We start from the raw sequence: 16,693 nt of genomic DNA, 5'->3' as shown, positions 1-16,693 counted from the left end.
GTACCAGTATGCATATAAGTTCTTTGGTTAATTTCTTCCTGTTCCCCCACCATCTCCCCTCTGAGATTTATCAGACTGTTCCACGCATCCATGCCTCTAGATCAATTTGTCAGTTTATTTTGTTCATTAGATTCTACATATAAGTGAGATTGTGTGATACTTACCTTTCTCTGACTGGCTTATTTTGCTTAGTGTAATAATTTCTAGTTCTATCCATATTGTCTCAAAGGGTAAGAGATCCTTTTTTTTACAGTCACGTAATATTCCATGGTGTAAATGTACCACAGCTTTTTAATCCACTCATCTTAATGGACCCTTAGATTGTTTCTAAATCTTAGGATTATAAATAATGCTGTGGGGTTCATATCTTCTTTGTGACTGGTGTTTTGGAATTTTTAGGATATATTCCTAGAAGTGGGATTGCTGGGCCAAATGGCAGTTAATTTTTAATTTTTTTTTTTTTTTTTTTTTTTTTTTTTTTTTTTTTTTAGGAAACTACATATTGTTTTCCATAGTGGCTGCACCATTCTGCATTCCCACCAGCAGTATACTAGGGTTCCTTTTTCTCCACAACCTCAGAAGCACTTGTTTTTTGTTGATTTATTGATGGTAGCTATTCCGGCAAGTATGAGGTGGTACCTCATTGTCATCTTAATTTGCATCTCTCAGATAATTAGTGACATTGAATATCTTTTCATATGTCTCTTGGCCATCTGTATGCCCACTTTGGAAAAGTGTCTATTTAGGTCCTTTGCCCACTTTTAATCGGCTTATCTGTCTTCCTTTTGTTGAGCTGTATGAGTTCTTCATATATATATTTTCAAAATTAACCCCTTACCAGATGTATCATTGGTGAATATATTCTCCCATACAGTGGGTTTCATTTTAATTTTAATTTCTTTTGCTGTGAGAAGCTTTTTATTTCGATGCAGTCCCATTTGTTTATTTTTTCCTTTGTTTCTTTTGCACTAGGAGATGTTTCAGTGAAAATTCTGTTTGTGAGAGGTCTGAGATTTTGCTGCCGATGTTTTCTTCTAGGATTTTTATGGTTTTGTGACTTACATTTAAGTATTTTATCTATTTTGAGTTTTTTTATTATATTTGGTATAATTTAGTGGTAGTTTAACTTTGTTTTTTTTTTTTGAATGTATCTGTCCAATTTTCCTAGCACCATTTATTGAAGAGACTGTCTTTACTCTATTGTATTATCTTATCTTCTTTGTCAGATATTAATTGACCATATTGATGTAGGTTGATTTCTGGGTTCTCTGTTCTGTTCCATTGATCTACATGCCTGTTCTTGTGACAGTACCAGGCTGTTTTGATTACAGTGGCCTTATAGTATAATTTGATATCTGGTGTTGTGATCCCTCTACCTTTGTTCTTCTTTCTCAAGATCACTGTGGCTATTTGGGGTCTTTTGTGGTTCCATATCAATTTTTGTTATATTTTTCTAGATCTGTTAAATATACCGTTGGTATTTTATTTTTTATTTTTTGATGGAGGCATGATCCTTTTATTTTGAAACAGGGAGACTGAGCATGGCCACCCACCATGCTGACCTGGCGGCACCAGCTACGAGTGGCTATGGGAAGAGCTCCTCCTGCCCTGGTTTTCCAGCTGCAGGAGGAGAGAGGGTGTGGGCCAGACTCCCGGGAGATCAGGCAGCGCCTGGCCGGCCTGCAAGGGCATCCTGAGAGGAGGCGGGGGGGAGGGGGTCCTGAGGGCCTGATGTAGCTGCCCTTTGAAGGTCTCCAGACATCTTGCAATCTTGATGCCCTGGCTGCAGGTTGGCCTCCTCACACTAATCTTGAGTGTGTATGTGGGGTGGAGGTGGGGGGGACAAGGGGGTTGGGACAACAGATGCAGCTAGATGATGCCATAGTGGGCCAGCTTGTGCAGCTCCAGATGGTTGAAGGCCTCCCGCGGGCAGATGATGGTGATGTCTATCCCCAGGCCTTCCATTCCAAGGATGTCATCCCCAAACCCTTGGACACCTTTCTTGGGGGGCTTGCTCTTGAACTGCCAGGTTTGCCCTGCTTGAATTTGGAGGACCCTTTCCTGGGAGTGACGGGGCCCCCCCATCACCCTGGTGGCTGAGAGGATCTCGGCCTTGGGTGGCTCCTGGTTCATGGCCAAGCTGGCAGAGACCCTGTGGAAACCTTGGGCTTCTGGACTCCCCCACACTGGGCACAGACACTGGGCAGGTCTTTGGGAGCCATCGGTGTGAGTGGTGGCCTCATTCACCAGGGGTCAGCGGGCATTTATCCTGCTGCCAGGTAAGCTGATGTGTCCCCTGATGCCACACTAATCAGCTTGTTGGGGCTGCTGGGGTGGCCACCACCCAGGATTCCAGGGCACAGGGAAGGAACTCAGGTGCAGTCAGAGGCCTGAAAGGAGGGTGAGCTATGGAGCTAAGGACAGGCCAGGACAGGGAGGGAAGTGTGATCAGGACAGGGAGCAGGGAATGACTCTCTCCTGAAGCAGTTCTTTGAGACAAAGACAAAACACACCGACTGGCTTCTGTCCTGGGCCTCCCCACTTCTCAGTCCAGTCCTGACTTCGGAAAACCACCTTCATGACCCCGATGTGCTGCAGTCTGGGCAGAGTACTGCTGCCTCCAAGAATATTGTGACACCACTCCTAGCTAGGGAGTTGGCTTGGCTGTAGCACAGGGAAGCTGAGGCTGCTGCCTGGCTGCCCACAGCTACACTCCACAGCAGCATCCTACCATTGGTATTTTAATGGGGATTGTGTTGAATCTGTAGATTGCTTTGGCTAGAATGAACATATTAATGATGTTAAGTCTTCCAATTAATGAAAACAGTATATGCTTTCACTTGTTTGTATCTTCCTCTACTACTTTTTTTCATTGTCCTATAGTTTTCCAAGTACAGGTCTTTTACCTCCTTGGTTAAGTTTATTCCTAAGTATTTTGTTGTTGTTGTTGTTGTTGTTGTTATATTAAATGTGTTTTTTTTTTAACTTTCTCTTTCTGAGAGTTCATTATTTGTTTATAAAAATACCAATCTGCATCCCCACCAGCAGTGTACTAGGGTTCCCTTTTGGAATTTAGACATGTACATGCAAAAACACAAAATGGATGTTAATTTTGTATTCTGTTACTTTGCTGAATTCATTTATTAAATACTAGGGCCCCAGTGCATGAATTCGTGCACCTTGAAAGGAACTGTGGGCTATGAGGCTGCAGTAAGCACAGGGGCAGATCTCGGCCCATCCTCTGCCCACCTGCCCAGCCCCTCCTGCAGCGGCCCCCATTCCCCTATCTGACAGCAGCACTGCTCCTGCCACCACCACTCCCATGCACTGATGGCACAGAATGATTGGGGCTGGCACCAACAGTGGGTGCGAGCAGGGCCAGCGCCTTCAGTGGGTGTGAGAGGCAGCTGCTGATCCAATCACCCTTCAGGAGCAAGGGGAGGTGGAGAAGCCCTCAAGGGCGATCAGGGCTGGCAGACACCACTCATACCCACTGATGGCCCTGAGTGATTGGGAATGGTGCTGGGTACATGCAATGGGTGCAAGCAGCGACTCTGGTGCTGGCTGCAGGTGAATGTGGGGCTGGCACTGGCAGCAGATGTGAGCACCAGGCAGGACCATGGCATGCAGGAGCAAAAAAATTTCATTAACCACCAGAGGCTCACCCTGATGATAGCGACAGGCGCCCCACCTTGGTTTGGCATCCCTGCTCACCTGGTATGTCCCCTGGTGGTCAGTGCACATCATATGGCCAGTTGTTCAGTTGTTCTGCAGTTTGTTCTGTTTGCATATTAGCATTTTATTATATAGGATAGTAGGTTTTTGATGGAGTCTTGGGGTTTTCTATGTATAATAATATCATGCCATCTGTGAGTAATTAGAGTTTGATTTCCTCCTTTCCAATTTGGGTGCCTTTTCTTTTTTTCTTCCTGTATGATCACTGTGGCTATGGTTTCCAGTACTGTGCTGTATAAAAGTCGTGAAAATGGACATCTCTGTCTTGTTTCTGTTCTTAGGGAAACATTTTTAGTTTTTGCTCATTGAGCATGATGTTGGCTGTAAGTTTGTCATATATAGCCTTATTATGTTGAGGTCTGATCCCTCCAGTCCCATATTGCTGTGGTTGTTTGTTTTTTTTAAATAAAAAACGAGTACTGGATTTTGTCAAATGTTTTTTATGCATCTAGTGATATGATCATGTGATTTTTATCCTTCATTTTGTTTATGTGATGTATTACACTTATTGATTTGTGGATATTGTACTGGCCTTGCATCCCCAGAATAAATCCTTCTTGGTCATTGTGTATGATCTTTGTGATATATTGCTGGATCCGATTTGTTAATATTTTGTTGAGGATTTTAGCATCTACTGGCTAACATTCATCTGGGATGTTAGCCAGTAATTCTCTTTCTTTGTGGTGTCTTTATCTGGTTTTAGAATTAGGATAATGCTGGCCTCATTAAAAGAGCTTGGAAGTTTTCCTTCCTCTTGAATTGTTTGGAATAGTTTAAGAAAGATAGGTTTTAGTTCTTCTTTGAATGTTTAGTAAAACTCCCCTATGAAAACATCTGGTCAAGGACTTTTATTAGTTGGGAGATTTTTTATTACTGCTTCAATTTCACTAGTGTTATCAGTTTATTCAGGTTTTCTGATTCTCCCTGACTTAGTTTTGGAAGATTGTATGTTTCTAGGTATTTCATATAACTGGAATCATATAGTATTTATCCTCTTTTGACTGGCTTATTTCACTTAGCATATGTCTTCAAGGTTTATCCATATTATAATATTTGTCAGAATTAAATACATTTTAATAAAAGGAAATGATCATATCAGTGAAATAATAGGTTTATAAAATGGCTTTATCTTTCTTAATGTACATTAAAATATATACTTAAAAATAAAGTTTGGCCTTAACTGGTTTGGCTCAGTGGATAGTGTCAGCCTGCAAACTTAAGGGTCCCATATTTGATTCCTTCAAGGGCATGTACCCTGGTTGAGGGTACATCCTAGGAGGGGGTGTGCAGGAAGCAGCTGATCGATGTTTCTCTCTCATCGATGTTTCTAGCTCTCTATCCCTCTCCCTTCCTCTCTGTAAAAAAATCAATAAAATATATTTTAAAAATAAAGTAAATAAAAATAAAGTTTGTGTGTTTCAGTCCCATCACTAGTGTGCTCCCCCCCCCCGCCCCCCACACACACACTCTTTGGGAAACATCTGACTTTATCATCTTCATAGATCTATCAAAACCTAAAAATATATAGATCACTGGAGCAGTGATTTTCAATCATGGCTGTTTATCAGAATTCTTGAAGTAGCTTTGAGAAAGACCTGGGACATAACCCAGACCTACTCAGTCATATGGTATTTGTGATAATCATCTCTAGAGATGGTATTTATGATAATCATCTAAGTTTAGAGACATTGCTCCATGACTGACTTGAGGGCAGGATTCCAGTTCTATGCCTCTTACATTTCCAGTAACACAGTGTTGGTCATAGAGGTCAAACTCAAAAATATTGTATTGATTGATGAATTGAGAATTCCAATAAATAAAAGGGAGACAACATTTTAAATCAATCTCTTCCTTTTCAGTAGTTTTATCTGCTCCACCACATAAGTTCCTCTGTAAAATTGGAGTAATGACATTCTACCTTATGGAGTTGCTGTGACTCAAATTAGATAACATGTGGGAAAGCAATGATGGTTAATATGAAAATCCATTCTACCATTCTAAGAGTCCAGAATCAGGCTATAATATGTGGAAGATAGACAAGTTTAAAAACATGATTCCTGCTCTCACAGAGCTTAGGATATGCTTGAGGAAACCAAACTAACCCAGATGGAACAATTGAGAAGTAATGACTTCTAAGTGGGGCAGAAATTCAGGTGCACTCTTGGAAGGCTTCATGGGTAAGCTTTGAGCTGACCTCTGAAGAAAAAAAAAGAACTTGGAGAGAGATACAGGAGAGGCCAGAACATTCCAACAGAAAGGAATGGCATCAGATGTAGCTGATGTGGTTATTCATGTGGTATACTTGAGTTGGCCAAATAAGACTTGTCTCATCACACATTGACCCAAAATAACTCTGGAAATTTGACTGTTCAGAATTCTGTTCCTTACAAAAGCCCCTCTGAAAATGCAGTAACACTGGGGCAAGTTTGTATATGATCTCACTTATACCTTAGTGTGCATTAGTTAAATCAAAATGTGTTCTCCCTGGACAAGAAAGGTACGATGAGGGTTGGGACTCTCAATGGTAAATGTCCAAGAAGGGGTCATTTTGGAGCCCTGGAAAGAGTTTCAGCTTGGAATCCATAAAGCAGTGTGGGGCCAGGGGAAGGTGGTAAGTATCAAGGCTCTGAATTGTTGGCAATGACATTATTTTGAACATGAAGAAGGGGACAAGATCTAACCAGAATTTGTTGCACCTTCTTTCTCCTGTTGATATGCTTGGAGTCTTCTGCAAAGTAATCAACTAGATTAATATTTGAAAAGCATAGGGCTTCTAGATTAGTCACAGAGAGGTTATTTTATGAGTATTTGGAAAGATGGACTATGACAAACATGGATATTTGGCTTTGGAAGGAGGGTACTCTTCTTCATTTTATATCTAGGCTCCCCTTCACAGTCCCTTTACAGTTTGACTCCTCAGGTTCACCCCGGGTTAGAAAAAAGTTTCCTTTGCAAAAACTATATATTTGTTTCTCCCAGAGTTTGCTGCTCTCAGCAGAGCCTGTGCTTTTTTTTTTTTTTTTTTTTTTTTTTTTTTAGCTTTTGTTATTTTATTTTATTATTTTTTTAAATAAATCTTTATTGTTCAGATTATTACAAATGTGATCCTCTTCCCCCCCCCTCAATTGCTCCCCTTCACCAGGTTCCCACCCCACCCTCTGTCCTTTCCCCACCCCCATTGTCCTCATCCATAGGTGCACAGTTTTTGTTCAATATCTTCCTGCACCCCCACTTCCCTTTTCCCTGAGAATCGTCAGTCCACTCCCCTTCCATACCTCTGATTCTATTATATTCACCAGTTAATATTGTTCATCAGATTTTTTAATTCCCTTGGTTTTTAGATTCACTTGTTGATAGTTACGTAATTGTTGATCATAATTTTTATCTTTATCTTCTTCCTTTTCCTAAATAACCCCCTTCAGCAATTCATATAATTCTGGTTTGGTGGTGATGAACTCTTTTAGCTTTTTTTTATTTGTGAAGCTCTTTATCTGTCCTTTGATTTTGAGTGATAGCTTTGCTGGGTAGAGTACTTTTGGCTGTAGGTTCTTGCTATTCATCACCTTGAATATTTCTTGCCATTCCCGTCTGGCCTGTATGGTTTCTGTTGAGAAATCAGCTGACAATCTTATGGGTGCTCCTTTATAGGTCACTACCTGCTTTTCTCTTGATGCTTTTAATATTCTCTCTTTGTCTTTTGCTCTTGGAATTTTAATTATGATGTGTCTTGGTGTGGTCCTCCTTGGATTCCTTTAGTTTGGGGTTCTGCGGGCTTCCTGGACTTGTAAGTCTAATTCTTTCCCCAGGTGGGGGAAGTTTTCTGTCACTATTTCTTCAAGTATTCTTTCGGTATCTTGCTCTCTCTCTTCTTCTGGAATCCCCATAATTCTGATGTTGGTTGGCTTGAAATTGTCCCAGAGGTTTCTTACACTATCTTCAACTTTCTGGATTCTCTTATCTTCTCCCTTCTGCAGAGGAGTGTCCTCTGGCTCTTTGTGTTCTAAATCCTTGTCTTGATTCTTGCGATCTTCCAGTCTGTTTTTAGGACTTTGTATAATATTTTTTATTTCAGACAATGTTTTCTTCATTTCTAGTTGCTCCCTTTTCATATCCTCATAGGTCTCATTTATTTTATCGGCCTTTCGCTTCTCGGCCTTTTGGCTAAGTTCAAGTGTATTTTATCGGCCTTTTTCAGGATATTGTTGAATAACCTTATAACTGTAGTTTTGAACTCAATGTCCAATCTTTTCTTTTCCTCCATCTCCTTCCTTTGTGTCCTTCTCCTTGTCTGCATTTTAGTTGTTTCCCTGATTTGATGGAATAGCTTTGTGTGCTAGGTGTTCTGGTAGAGCCCAGCAGCACAGCCTTCCCAGTTACCTGCTGTGGACAGTCTTGGTGTAGCCCTTTGTGGGCTGTGTGTGCAGTCTTGTTGTTAAGCCTTGCTTATTGTTGGTATCACTGGGAAGCGTTGATCTCCAAGCCAAATGGCTGTGAGGATCAGCAGTGTCTCAGCTAGGAGGGCTTCTGTACTCCACTTGGATAGGGCGGGGTCTCGGGGTGGCGCAGACAATCTTTGGTTCCCTGTCAGTCTCGCCTTAGAAAAGTCCTGTTCATGGAGAGTTTTGGAAGATTGGTTGCAGGCGCGCGCACCTCTTTGGTAAAGGAGCAGACAAGCTTTGGATTCTGGCCAGTCCCTCCTTAGAGAAAGCCAGCCTCTGGGAGAGCTTCTGTGCTCAGCCACAGATGGGGTGGAGTCTTGGGTTGGTGCAGACAAACTTTGTTTTCCCTTTGGCTCCTCCCCAAGTCCCGCAGTAATGGCCTCTGGCTTCACACACCTCCAAGAGATCTCTGCCCGCTGCCCTGACAGTCTGGCCTCTCCCTGTCTGGGGCCGTCTATCAGAGCAACAGGGTGATTCTGTTTTCCTCTTGAACAAGAAAGCCAGCCACGCGTTAGCTGTTCGCCCTCTCTGTGCGCCAGGAGTAAGCCAGTAGCGAATTCAGCCTGGCCCTTCCTCTCCCCGTGCCGGGAGTAAGCCAGTGCCTTTTGGTGCACACAGTTCTCAGTACCTTCACAGTTCCTGAGGTTCAGCGTGCCTTATCTCTCCTTCCCAGATGGCAGAGCCTCCTCTCAGCCAGCCGTCCGGCGCTTCAGGGCAATGCCTCCCCTGTTTTTCAGTTCTAAATTCAAATTTGTTGTGGTAGGCTGTATTTGGGTGTCTACCCTATGCCACCATCTTGGTTTCTCCTCAGAGCCTGTTTCTTGAATAGCTATGATTAAAGATAGAGGCTATTTCTCTTCCTCCTCTGGACTCTATAAAAGCAGATCTCCCCCACAAGACTACACTTAGGGCTACTCTTCCTAGCCAGCCTTCCATTCCCTGCAGCCATTACATTAGTTAGCCAGCTGGCCTTTGTTTGGCTTGGCAGGTCCTTGGTTAACTTAGGCAAAGATATCTAGGAAATTTTTCAAAAAACTTGATTCTGAGAATTCAGGAATGAGCCTATGTCCAGGAAACTTGTCCATATTTCTTCTGTTTTACTATCTTCCTTACAGAGTCAGCCCTCGCCCTGCTTATGAGACACATTGTTTTTCCTTCTCCAATTAGGCACATCTGTGAATATCAATCACTGAGTTAATTCACTAAGTAGTCTTTCAGAACCATACACTGTGCTAAGCTTTGTGTAGTGGACAGGAAGTGAAAGCAGGGCCATATCTTCAGAGAAAAGATAATTTTCTCTCTCCCACACCCCACCACACAGAGAAAACATTTAGTTCCCAAGATGAGGCGATAAAAGGTTAGGGTCAAAATTATATTGGGGGAAGAGCAATCAGTATCAACAGAATTTGAAATAGGAAGAGTGAGGTCCAGTAAGGCTTCCACTAGGAAGTGTCTGTATTTGGAAAGCATATTTGAATAATTTAGTCACTCTTGAGTGAAAAATCTCAAATAATGACTCCAGAATCACAGCCTGGTATTCAAGACCTTTAATCGTATGGCCACACCTCCCTACCTTCCCCCTGCAACAGTAATTTCTAGTGTTCTGCAACACAGCTTTCCTCATCTATTCCCATTTACTTCTGGAATTTTGAGCAAAACTAATTGTCTACACCTTGGATTTCTCTGTGCTTCACTTTAACTCTTCCCCTCCCCTCCAATTCTGTTATTAGAATTCCTTACCAAGTTAAAAAATCACTTCAGCCTGACTTCTCTGTGCCAACACACATTCAGTTATGTCTCCCTACCCTGAAATTTTTATTTTTAATCCTCACCCAATTATATGTTTTTATTGATTTTAGAGAGAGAGGAACATTGACATGAGAGAGAAACATCAGTTGGCTGCTTCTATTGTAGCATATGCCCTGACTGGGGAATGAACTCCAAACCTAGGTATGTGCCCTGAACAGGAATCACGCCCACAATCTTTGGTGTATGAGATGATGTTCCAACAAAGTGAGCCATGCAACCAGGGTTGAAGTTATGTTTAACACATAAGGCATGGGTCTCTCATTTGATACACCACATCTAACCACTTGTTATAATAGTTAACAATGGGGTGTTATGAGATATAGCAAAAGCAGTTCTAAGAGGGGTGTTCATAGCAATAAATATCTACATTAAGAAAAATCTCAAATAAACAACCTAACTTTACAACTCAAGAAACTAGAAAAAGAAGCACAAACTATGTGCAAAGTTAGAAGAAAAAATAAAATAACAAAGATCAAACCTGAAATAGAAACTAAAAAGTCAATAGAATGGATCTATGAAACTAAGAGCTGTTTTTATAAAGATAAAATAGACAAATTTTTAGCTAGACTTACCAAGAAAAAAGATAAAACAAACAAATAAAATTATAAATGAAAGAGGAGACACTACAAGTGATATCACAGAAATTCAAAGGATCGTAAGAGACTACTGTGAATTGTGCCATCAGATTGGACACCTAGAAAAAAAATGGATAAATTCCTAAAATCATACAACTTACCAAGACTGAACCATAAAGAAACAGAAAATGTGAACAGATTAATGACTAGTAAAAAGATCAAACCAGTAACCAAAAACCTCCCAAGAAAGAAAACCAGATGGTATCACTGGTGAATTCTAGCAGACATTTGAAGAATAATTAATATCAATTCTTCTCAAACTTTTCCAAAAAACAGAAGAGGACATAACACTTTTAAACTCATTTTATAAGGTCAGAATTACTCTGATGCCAAAATCAGACAAAGACACTGAAGATAAAAAAAAAAAAAATTACAGACCAATATCCTCAATGAACATTGATAGAAAAATCCTCAAAAAAATTAGAAAACTGAATTTAACAATGCATTTGAAGTATCATATTCCATTATCAAGTAAGGTTTATTCCAGGAATGCAAGGATGTTTCAACATCCTCAAATCAATGCAATATACCACATTAGCAAAATGAATAATAAAAATTATATGATCATCTCAACAGATGCAGAAAAGCTTCTGACAAGTCTCAATGTCCATTCATGATAAAAACTCTGAAATAACTGGGTATAGAGGGAATGTACCTAGCCATACATGATAATCCAAGAACTAAAATCATAGTAAATGATAATAAGCTAAAAGCTTGCCCTCTAAGATCATGAGGAAAACAAGCATGTCTACCCTCTCCACTCTATTCAACATAGTACGATATGTTCTAACCAGAGCAATTAGGCAAGTAAAAGAAATAAATGACAGCCAAATCATAAAGGAGTAAGTTAAACTGTCTCTATTTGTAAATAACATATTATACACAGAACAGCCCAAAGACCCCACCAAAAACCTGTTAGAACTAATAAACAAATTCAGTAAAGATGCAGGATACAAAATCAATATATAAAAATTAGTTGCATATCTATACACTAAAAAAAATCATCAAAAAGAGAAATAATTTAAAATCCCATTTACAGGGGAGATAAGAGATCAACCAAAGGACTTGTATACATGCATATAAGTACAACCAATGGACACAAAACTCTGGGGAGGGAGGGTATGTATGGAAGGGGGGAGCAATGTTAAAATATGTACACAGATAGTAATTTAATTTTAAAAAAATAAAAAGCAAATAAATAAATAAATAAAATATCATTTACAATTGCATTAAAAAAATAAAACATATAGGAATAAATTTAACCAAGGGTGTAAAAGCCCTGTACACTACAAACTATAAGTTATTGATGAAGAAATTGAAGAAGACACAAATTAAATGGAAAGATATTCTATGCTCATGGATTGCAAGTGTTAATGCTCTTCAAATGTTCATACTACCCAAAGCAATTTACAGGTTCAATGAAATCCTTATTAAAATTCTAATGGCATTTTCCACCAAAATAGAAAAAAACAATTATAAAATTCGTATGGAATCACCAAAGACCCCAAACAGTACCTCCATAAAAGCTTCAGAAAAAGCATAAAACTTAATGCATCACACTTCCTGATTTCAAACTACCTTATAAAGCTTAGTAATCAAAAGAGTATGGGATATGCATAAAACTAGATATATAGATTAATGGAACAGGATAGAGAGCCCAGAAATAAACCATATATGGTCAACAAACCATATATGGTCGATTAATTTATGACAAAGAAGCCAGAAATACACAATGAAGAAAGGGTCGCCTCTCCAGTAAATAATGCTAAGAAAACTGGACAGCCACATGCAAAAGAATGAAACTTGATCACTATATTACACCATACACAAAAACTACTCAAAATGGATTAAAGAATTGAGCATAAGACCAGAAACCCTAAAACTCCTAAAAAACAACGTATTAAAAAAGCTTCTTAACATTGATCTTGGCAATTAATTTTTGGATTTGACACCAAAAGCAAAGGTAACAAAAACAAAAAATAAACAAGTGAGACTGCATCAAACTAAAAAGCTTCTGCACAGCAAAGAAAACCATCAAAAACTGAAAAGGCAACCTATGGAATGGGAAAAAATATTTGAAAATCATATATGATGAAGGGTTAATATGCAAAGTACATAAAGAACTCATACAACCCAAGAAAAAAGGAGGGAAAGGTATAATCTGATTAAAAATAGGCAGAGGAGCTGACTAGATATTTCTTCAAAGAAGACATGCAAATGGCCCAAAATGTGTGGGAAAAAATGCTCAACATCATTAATCATCAGGGAAATGGAAATAAAAATCACAATGACAAAGGACTTGTATGCATGCATATAAGCATAACCCATGGACACGGACAATAGGGGGATGATGGCATGTGCTGGGGGCGGGAATGGCTGGGGAGAGATCAATGGGGGGGGGAGGAGACATATATAATACTTTAAACAATAAAGAATTTAATTTTTTTAAAAATCGCAATGAGACATCACCTCATACCTATCAGAAAGACTGACATAAGAAGTTGAGAGATAAGTTTTGGTGAAGATGTGAAGAAAAGGGAATCCTGTGCACTGTCTGTAGAAATGTAAATTGGTGCAACCACTATGGAAAATAGCATGGAAGTTCCTCAAAAAATTATAAATATAACTACCATATGATCCAGTGATTCCACTCCTGGGTATATATCCAATATAAATGAAAACAGGATATCAAAAATATAGCTGCATTCCCATGTTTACTGCAGCATTATTCACAATAGCTAATATAGAAAAACAACCTAAGTTTCTTTGATGGATGAATGGATAAAGAAAATTCTTTATAACAAAGAGCTAATATGCTAACTAGTCCAAACAGCCATACCATCTTCTGGACGACCTTCCGGATGAAGCTGGGGTTGCAAGGGCCAGCCAGGGTTGTGAGAGCTGGCTGAGGCTACAAGGGGCTGCGAGGGACTGTGTGGGCCAGCAGAGGCTGTAAGGAATGGCCAGGGCAGCCAGGGCTGTGAGGGCTGAACCCCTTGCACGAATTTCATGCATCTGGCCTCTAGTGTGACATATAAAGGAATATTATTTGACCATGAATAAGAAGGAAATCCTGCCATTTGTGACAAAATGGATGGACCTTAAGGGCATTAAGCTATGTGAAACAAACCAGATAGAAAAAGACACATACTGTATGTGGTATCTTTTTAAAAAGACAAACTCTTAGAAACAGAGTGTGGAAAAGTGATGGCCATGGGTTGAGAGGTGAGAGAAATAGGGAAAGGTAGGTAAAAGGATATAAACTTTCAGCTATAAGATGAATAAAGTCTGAAGAGCTAATGTAAAACATAGTGACTATAATAGATAACATTGTATTATTCCATTGCAGTTTGCTAAGAGAGTAGAACTTAAATGTTCTACAAAAAAAGAGATAAATATCTGAAATGATAGATTTGTTAATTAATTAGATGATGGTAGTACTGTCATAATATATTCAAATATCAAATTACCATGATGTATATACTTTAAATATCTTACAATTTTACTTGTTAATTGTATATCAATAAACCTAAAAAATGAAATAAAAGTAGTTATATATAAAAATAGTTAACCATTATCAAGACTTTTATGAGGCACTGGGCTAAGAATTTGATAAGCATCATTAGTTGCATTTTTTTTTTTTTTGGCATATGAAAATTTATTACTACTGTGACTTCACCATCAAAACTTAGGATCTTGGTCTTTCCTTCTTGCCTTTGTATAAGGTCAAAAGAGACACATTGCATTTGATGAACAAAATAGTTGTATCAGGAAGATGCAATTATTATCCTCATTTTATAGATGAGGGAATGGATATTCAGTGGGGTTTCCTTGGCCAAAGTTATACAGTTAGTAAGTCATACAGTTGGTATATGGGTATGAAAAGGCACATCATAATCAAACCATTGTTATATGAATTCATTGATAATATAGAAAGAAAGCTGGTGGGGGGAGAGAGAGAGAAGAAGGGAGAGGGAAGAATGGAGAAGGAATGAGGAAATGAAGGCAATTGAAACTGTGTTGACAATTTTATCCACCATTTAACTCAAGCTTTGCCCTGGAGTTAACTCAAACTGGGAGATGTCAATCTTCTTTTCCCTCAGATGGCATTAGTTCCTGTGGGTCTCTCATTGTGTGATTCTCATGCTTACATGTTTACAGTTGTAAAAATGAAGCTTATTATTGTATTATTTATTTGTTATTATGTTATTATTATTAACCAAATTTTACCCATCTCTGTATGTGCTTTATAAATTCAAGATGGTACCTATATGCAAGCTAGTTGGCTTGGTTCTTGACTAAAAAAGAATGATTGGGTATAATCTTGGAGGAAAAGATAAAAACAAACCTGTGTTGGACTTGCTGAGAAATGATGTCTATCTCTAATACAGCACCTTTCAAAGGATTTTTTGAGGGGTATTTTGTTTATAAATTATTTTTGCTCACCAGGAATCTAATCCCTCATAAGACAGGACTTTCCCATACTTGTTTTGTTTCCCCAACTGGTGTGAAAATGCCATGTGAGTAGAGACTGTATCATAAACTTCTTTGTAGACAATGCCTAGCCAAGTGACTTGAAAACAACAGGAACAGAACAAGTCAATGTCAAAGATTATTCATCAAACACATTAATTTTCACAGCAAGTTTAAGGTTCCTGAGGAGCAACCAGAAAATGGAAAGGAAGATTTATACTATCAAGTATATCCCATAAGTTATTGGCATCTTCTGTGCTATTTCTAGAGATAGAATCTGTCTATTCCAATTTCTGGATCAACTGAGCACCTGGCAGTTTGCTATTGATGCCTATTCAGCTGTCACCTTCAAACTCCTGGTTCTGTTTGCTTAATGTGTCTCCTAGAGCAGGCCTGACTATTTTTGATCTCAACTACAGCTGTCAGAGTTTCAGGCATGCCTCTCGAATTTCTAGAATTATTTAGAAATATTTGAAGCCTGGAAAAGTAACTATAATGTTGTGAGTATGAAGGAAATATTTAGGCAAGTATCAACTAGCAGCACATAAGAATAACTATTAATAAAAAAAATGGAGTCCCTGGTTATAAAATGAGATGAGATCACCATAGCTGAGCCATCTTAGGTTACTTGCATTTTAGTAGCATGGGGTAAATTACCAAACTATTTGTTATTTTTATTTGTGTGTGATTAAGGAATTGTCCGAATGTGAGACTGTTTGCTATAAATGTGAAATGACAGGTTGATTAAACGCACTTGGTTTGCTTTAATACATAATAATAGTAATTCCTCAATTTATATAGTCATTCTTGTTATACACATGTCCTAGGGATGCTTTGAAAGTCAAGTTGTACTTCTTGACCTCATTCTTTTTCTTTTTAAATATATTTTATTGATTTTTTACAGAGAGGAAGGGAGAGGGATAGAGAGAAACATCGATGAGAGAGAAACATTGATCAGCTGCCTCCTGCACATCTCCTACTGGGGATGTGCCTGCAACCAAGGTACATGCCCTTGACCGGAATCGAATTTTCAGCCCTAGGACTGATTTTCTGTCTAATCTTGATTTAATCAGTTATTTTTTTCCCTTTTGTAAATTGGAAGTCCATCTAAAATCTGATAAGTTTTAGATAAACAGTATTTTAAAAATGCTTGTATCACAAGTAAGGTTTTTTCCTCTCACTAGGGTTGCCAGATTTAACAACAAAAACCATCCAATTAGCCCTAGCCGGTTTGGCTTAGTGGATAGATTGTCGGCCTGAGGACTGAAAGGTCCTGTGTTCAGTTACGGTCAAGAGTACATGCCGGGATTGCAAACTCAATCCCCAGATGGCTGGAAGCAGCCAATCAGTAATTTTCTCTCATCACTGATGTTTCTCTCTCTCTCTCCCCCTTCATCTCTGAAACAAATAAAAATATATATTTTTTAAAAGCACCCAATAAAACTTGAATTTTAGGTAAAAAAGAACAAATTATTTGACATAAGTGTGTTTCATGCAATATATGGATTATAATTATATTTAAAAATTATTTGGTTATCTGAAATTCAGTTTTAATTGGGCATCCTGTATTTTATTTCTATCTACCACCACCCTTTTCCTGGA

At 38.8% G+C, this 16,693-nt stretch overlaps 1 pseudogene across 1 annotated transcript; it reads right to left on the bottom strand.

The window, feature by feature from the left end:
* Positions 1-1,869: 1,869 nt before the first annotated feature.
* Positions 1,870-2,133, bottom strand: LOC311615598 (retinal rod rhodopsin-sensitive cGMP 3',5'-cyclic phosphodiesterase subunit gamma-like; annotated as a pseudogene). Its single transcript has one exon. The product of its transcript is annotated as a retinal rod rhodopsin-sensitive cGMP 3',5'-cyclic phosphodiesterase subunit gamma-like (transcript).
* Positions 2,134-16,693: the final 14,560 nt, after the last annotated feature.

The sequence above is a fragment of the Pipistrellus hanaki genome (assembly GCF_964339955.1).
Source record: "Pipistrellus hanaki genome assembly, chromosome: X".
NCBI classification, from domain to species: Eukaryota; Metazoa; Chordata; class Mammalia; order Chiroptera; family Vespertilionidae; genus Pipistrellus; species Pipistrellus hanaki.
This window is presented reverse-complemented; position numbering and strand designations above follow the sequence as displayed.